This window comes from Aquarana catesbeiana, linkage group LG01, assembly GCF_042186555.1.
Source record: "Aquarana catesbeiana isolate 2022-GZ linkage group LG01, ASM4218655v1, whole genome shotgun sequence".
Classification (NCBI taxonomy): domain Eukaryota; kingdom Metazoa; phylum Chordata; class Amphibia; order Anura; family Ranidae; genus Aquarana; species Aquarana catesbeiana.
In genome coordinates this window covers 582,639,095-582,645,713 of record NC_133324.1, presented here as the reverse complement: position 1 = coordinate 582,645,713, position 6,619 = coordinate 582,639,095, and positions in this window count along the sequence as shown.

The following is a 6,619-nucleotide window of genomic DNA, read 5'->3' as shown; positions in this document are numbered from 1 at the left end:
TGATGTCCGTTCTCTACCTGAGCGTCGTGTTGCTTGAACCTTATCACTCGAAGCCCAAAGGGCGCATTCACATGCACATAATAGACCCCATTCCCACCTGATGGATTTGAAGCGCATCGCCCAAATAATCGACTCGACATCAAGATACCCATCATTTTTAGTGATGTCCGTTCTCTACCTGAGCGTCGTGTTGCTTGAACCTTATCACTCGAAGCCCAAAGGGTGCATTCACATGCACATAATAGACCCCATTCCCACCTGATGGATTTGAAGCGCATTGCCCAAATAATCGCCTCAACATCAAGATTCCTATTATATCCAGTGGTGCCAGTTCTCTACCTGAGCGTCGTGTTGCTTGAACCTTATCACTCGAAGCCCAAAGGGCGCATGCACATGCACATAATAGACCCCATTCCCACCTGATGGATTTGAAGCGCATCGCCCAAATAATCGACTCGACATCAAGATACCCATCATTTTTAGTGATGTCCGTTCTCTACCTGAGCGTCGTGTTGCTTGAACCTTATCACTCGAAGCCCAAAGGGCGCATTCACATGCACATAATAGACCCCATTCCCACCTGATGGATTTGAAGCGCATCGCCCAAATAATCGACTCGACATCAAGATACCCATCATTTTTAGTGATGTCCGTTCTCTACCTGAGCGTCGTGTTGCTTGAACCTTATCACTCGAAGCCCAAAGGGTGCATTCACATGCACATAATAGACCCCATTCCCACCTGATGGATTTGAAGCGCATTGCCCAAATAATCGCCTCAACATCAAGATTCCTATTATATCCAGTGGTGCCAGTTCTCTACCTGAGCGTCGTGTTGCTTGAACCTTATCACTCGAAGCCCAAAGGGCGCATTCACATGAAAATAATAGACCCCATTCCCACCTGTTGGATCTGAAGCGCATTGACCAAATAATTGCCTCAACATCAAGATTCTCATTATATCCAGTGGTGCCCATCCTCTGTCTAAGCGTCATGTTGCTCGAAACTTATCACTTGAAGCCCAAAGGGCTCATTCACGTGCACATAATAGACCCCATTCCCACCTGAGGGATTTGAAGCACATCGCCCAAATAATCGCCTTTGACATCAAGACTGCCATTATATCCAGTGGTGCCCATTCTCTACATGAGCGTCGTGTTGCTTGAACCTTATCATTTGAAGCCCAAAGGGCTCATTCATATGCACATAATAGACCACATTCCCAGCTGAGGGATTTGAAGCGCATCTAGGAGTGCCACCTCATCCCTCTAAACCCGAACACATATGAACTACACAGGTTCTGAGGCTAATTTGAAGCAGATAAGGCACCAAGTGAGTTTATTTACCACCTTAATCAGCCACAGAACCTGTGTAATTAATATGTGTTTGGTTTTGGGATGAGGTGGCAACCCTAAGCGCATCGCCCAAATAATCAGCTCGACATCAAGATTACCATTATTTTCACTGGTGCCCATTCCACACCTGAGCATCGTGTTGCTTGAACCTTATCACTCGAAGCATAAAGGGCTCATTCACATGTGCGGCAGGGACTGTCGCCCCCCCTGAAAAACAACCCAAGCATGGTGTTTGATAGGTGGCGACATATCGCCTCCTTACCGTCTGATTTAACCCTACAATTGTGTTGCAGCCTCGTAGATCTGCATTGGTCGTGTTTAGCAGCACCACCCTCTGTAAGGGACATGCTGTTTATGTTTTGCTGAATATTTTAGTGTTCAGGCAGGCGGTAAAACCGCAGCTCAACTGCCTTTTTTTTATTGCTGACTCCCCCCTGCCACACGTGTGAACAGGTCAAAAAAGTACACACGCTTCTTCGGGGCAGGGTTCTGCATTTTTTGGCCCTGAGGCTGCTTTCACACTAAGGAGTTTTTCAAGCACTTTTGTTTAAAAAAAAAAAAAAGCACCTGAAAAGCTCAAGAAAAATTCTTCCCATTAAAATAAATGAATGCGTTCACTTTGGAGTGGTGTGCTTCCGTTGCAGTAGAAAAAAAAAATCTTCTTGCAGCATTTTTGGAGCATGTTTGGGGAGTTAAATAAACTGCACCAAAAATGCACCTTCCCATGGAAAGTCATGGAAAACACGGCAAAAACGCACCCACAATGCGTTTTTGCTGCGGTTTTTGAGTCAACTGTCCTTTAACCACTTGGTTATGGCACTGCGTCGCTTTAACTGACAATTGCGCGGCCGTGCAACATTGTACCCAAACAAAATTAATGTCCTTTTTTTTCCCCACAATAAAAGCTTTCTTTTGGTGGTATTTGATCACCTCTGCGTTTTTTATTTTTTACGCTATAAACAAAAAAAGACCAACAATTTTGAAAAAAAAAACATTTCTTAATGCTATAATAAATATCCCCCCCCAAAAAAAAAAAAAAACAAAAAACAAAAAAATTTCTTTATCAGTTTAGGCCAATATGTATTTTACATATTTTTGGTAAAAAAAATTAGCAATAAGCGTATATTGATTGGTTTGCGCAAAAGTTATAGCGTCTACAAAATAGGGGATAGATTTATGGCATTTTTATTTTTTATTTTATTTTATTTTTGACTAGTAATGGCGGTGATCTGCAATTTTTAGCAGGACTGCGACATTGCAGCAGACAGATCGGACACTTTTGACACTTTTTTAGGACCAGTGACATTATTACATTGATCAGAGCTAAAAAATAGCCACTGATCACTGTATAAATGACATTGGCAGGGAGAGGGTTAACACTAGGGGGCGATCAAGGGGTTAAGTATTCCCTAGAGAGGTGTTTCTAACTGTCAGGGGGACGAACTGACTGGAGGAGGAGAGAGATCGCTGTTCCTGATCACTAGGAACAGACAATCTCTCTCTACTTCCCTGACAGAATGAGGATCTGTTTGTTTACATTGATAGATCCCGTTCTGACTCTCTGTGGAGCGATCACAGGTGGCCGGGGGACAGCGCGGGCGCCGGCCGTGTGCATCTGCTCTGGCGAAGCGCCTACTATGACCATTAAAGGGACCGACGTGAGTGCGCATGCGCGGGGCTCGCAAGATGGCCGCTATAGCCTAGAGCTCCCTCACAAATCAACGGGGCCCGCAGCACTGACCACGGCGCACCGTAAGACACGAAAACGACAGGAGGCATTCCCCACAGTCCCGGCTACACCCCCATATGACCAGGATTCCGGTAAAACGAAACCTGTGGCCACAGTTGGAAAGAGCAGGAACGGCTGGGACATCCAAAATGGCTGCCGCTACACAAGCACAGCCACAGGATCTCTGCACCACAGGCCAGGCGGACTACAGGTCAGAGCAACCCCACATCCCCCTTCACTTCACACCAGGAAGGCAAACGGGATACCCACCTATTCTGACCCCTTCCCCAGCCTTTGGATCGCTCTCTCAATAACTGTTCCCTGTCCCCCCTGGGAACTAATACAGGACACACAGGCTTCCCTCCTCATGACATCCCAGCCAGCGACCCTGCATTTCACATGGACTCCCTTTTCCACAGGTTCTCTGAACTACTGGACAAAGGCCTGGCACAAACGGCAGCTAAAATCACAGGGGACCTGAAGGCAGATTTTATCAATTTAGGAGCCCGGATCGACACGATCGAACACAAAATGGAGGACACTATAGCTATCACTAACCAAAACTCTCAGCACATCTGCACCGTGCAGGATCAACTAGACCTAGCAATGGCTCATGTTGACGAACTTGAGAATGGGTCAAGACGATACAATATCAGAATCTGTGGCCTACCGGAAACGATTCAAAATGTTCCAGAAGCAGTGCAGGACCTGATTAAACAACTCATCCCCAACATCCCTCATCACCGCCTTGAGTTGGACAGGGCCCACAGAGCCTTGGGGCCCCCCAGAAAAGACGGCATCCCAAGAGATATTATTGCCAAGCCCCATCATTACACAGTAAGGCCCCTTTCACACTGGGGCAGTAGGGGGCGTCGGCGGTAAAACAGCGCTATATTTAGCGCTGTTTTACCGCGGTATTCGGCCGCCAGCGGTGCGGTTTTAACCCCCCGCTGGCGGCCGAAAAAGGGTTAACACCCCTCGTATAGCGCGGCTATAGCCGCGGTATTACCGCGGTATAGCCGTGCTGTCCCATTGATTTCAATGGGCAGGAGCGGTGAATACACCGCTCCTTCACCGCTCCAAAGAAGCGGCTGACAGGAGATGTTTTCTTCTCCTGCCAGTACACCGCTTTAGTGTGAAAGCCCTCGGGCTCTCACACTGAACAAACAGCGGAGGCTGTTTAGGGGCGGTTTGCAGGCGCTATTTTTAGCGCTATAACGCCTGCAAACCGCCCCAGTGTGAAAGGGGTCTAAAAGAGGAAGTGATGAGACAGGCCAGGTCCACTCACACAGTGATGTGTATGGGTCACCAAGTGCAGATCTTTGCGGACCTTTCACCCTCCACGATCCAGAGGAGGAGATCATTGAAGCCCTTGCTTCTCGCTCTAACCCAAATAGACATAAAGTACAAATGGGCCTTCCCGTTCGCGGTTAAGTTCTCCGTTAAGGGGAGACACTACGCTTTCTCCTCCCTCCCAGAAGGAGAAAAAATTCTCTTGCACCTAAAAATCATCTCCCAGGAAGCCGAAATGGACACAACCAATGCCGGTGTTAACTCCAACAAACGACCGACCCCCACCAGCCCTTAATCTCCCTTGTGGTCAACAGGAAAAGCAAAGAAGGCCAAAGACAACAACCTAACTTGAAGCCAGTGATGATTTAGACTGTATCTCATTCAAACCGGTTGTGAAGCAGGGACCGGAGTAATAATTCCCCCGACTGTGGGGGGTCCCTCGTGCCTATTACCTTAGGCACGCTAGCCAACCGGGCACCGTTTTCTGAGTTTTCAGAACTTTTCATGTTTTGGGTTTTTTTTTTTCTTCAACTGGTCCACTGAAATGAGAAGTGGTCACAAGGTAGCTGTACCTCTCCGGACTGAGAGTTACTGTATCCCCACACCTCTCTAGGGGGCAATTTAACCACTATGTTTGGGTCCCCCCAATAGACGCTCTGCTGGGATAGAGAGGGGTTATGGGAGTTAGGGGGATAATGCACTTGGAGGAGGTGCAGGGCCACTCGCCAGTCAAGCTGTTTAGACACCGTGGTATACACCAGTAAGGGTCTTTTTTTCCCTTAGAGGAACAAGTTTTTTGTAGGGCGTTCGGTTTTCGTGAAGGAACACTTGCGCACCCACCTAACCCTTAGACACCCGTTGGTCTCTAGGGGCTAGGCTGTCCGAGCCTAGATGGGCCAGACATTATCTGATTTCTCTCTGAAGGACACGGGGGGTTTCTCCTTCCCTGTGTCCTTTCTTTCTTTTCTAGGAGACCTTTTCTATTCTATCCTGCTCTCCCTCCCCACCTCCCCGATCACTACAGTGTGCCTAACTGCATCTTGTGTTTCAGATCTCACACGGACCCCCAAGGAAGTACCTGATCTCTCCCCAACGAGAAGGAGCAATGATCATCACACTGTCGTCCATGTTCCCATGCATCTACGTAAGGTAAGTGGGGGCTGTAACCGATGCATTTCACTCCAATTGCTCCATGGCTGACGGACCCATAGCTGAACTCCACATAGCATCCCACAATGTCCAGGGACTCAACTCCCCGATTAAGAGGAGGAAGGTTCTTGACTATTACAAGCATCTCAAGCTAGACATTATCATGCTGCAAGAAACACATTTCCCCTCCCGGTATAGCCCTAAGTTTCTCCACCCTCACTTCCCACAGTTCTTCTTATCGAGCGCTGACAACAAAACCAAGGGGATTGCAATCTTAATATCCAAACACCTTAAATTTGTAAAAATCTCTGAACATGCTGACCCAGAGGGCAGGTTCCTCCTGGTCAAGGGCACGGTGGGAGACCACCTATACTCCCTGGTCTCCTACTATGCTCCAAATAGAGGACAAGCTACATTTTTTGACTCCCTACTGCACATCCTTGCTCAGAAACTGGAGGGAACGGTCATCTTTGGCGGAGATTCGAACGCAGCGTTCGATCAGGGACTAGACAAGTCTAAACCCCCGCGGACTCAACTAACACGTCCCACCAAAGAAAGTCTCAGAATCGCAAAGACAATTCATGCCCACGGCTTAGCTGACACTTGGAGGGAACTCAACCCTACCAAAAGGGACTTTACCCATTACTCTTCCCCTCATAACACTTATGCGAGGATTGACCACATACTGACCCCATCCTCCCTACTCCCATTAATACACAGAGCCCAAATCATGACCAATGAACAGTGCCCTCTCGGACCACTCCATTGTCACCATAACAATCAAATCTAGGGGACATTGGAGACTGAATGAGTCGTTGTTATCTGATCCCATCAGGGTTACAGAACTTGAAAAAGCCCTACAAGAGTACTTTGAACTCAATAAATCAGAGGAAACTTCTCCCGAAATGCTCTGGGCTGCGCATAAAGCTTTTATAAGGGGTAAACTCATTCAGATTTCCACGCGGATCAAACGAGAACAGAAAGCTGACATAATTCGGTTAGACAGGGAATATACCAAACTGAAGGCTTCACATAAAAAAGACCCTTCCAAGACCCCTGTCTCTCTCATTGATAAAGTCAGACTAGATCTCAAT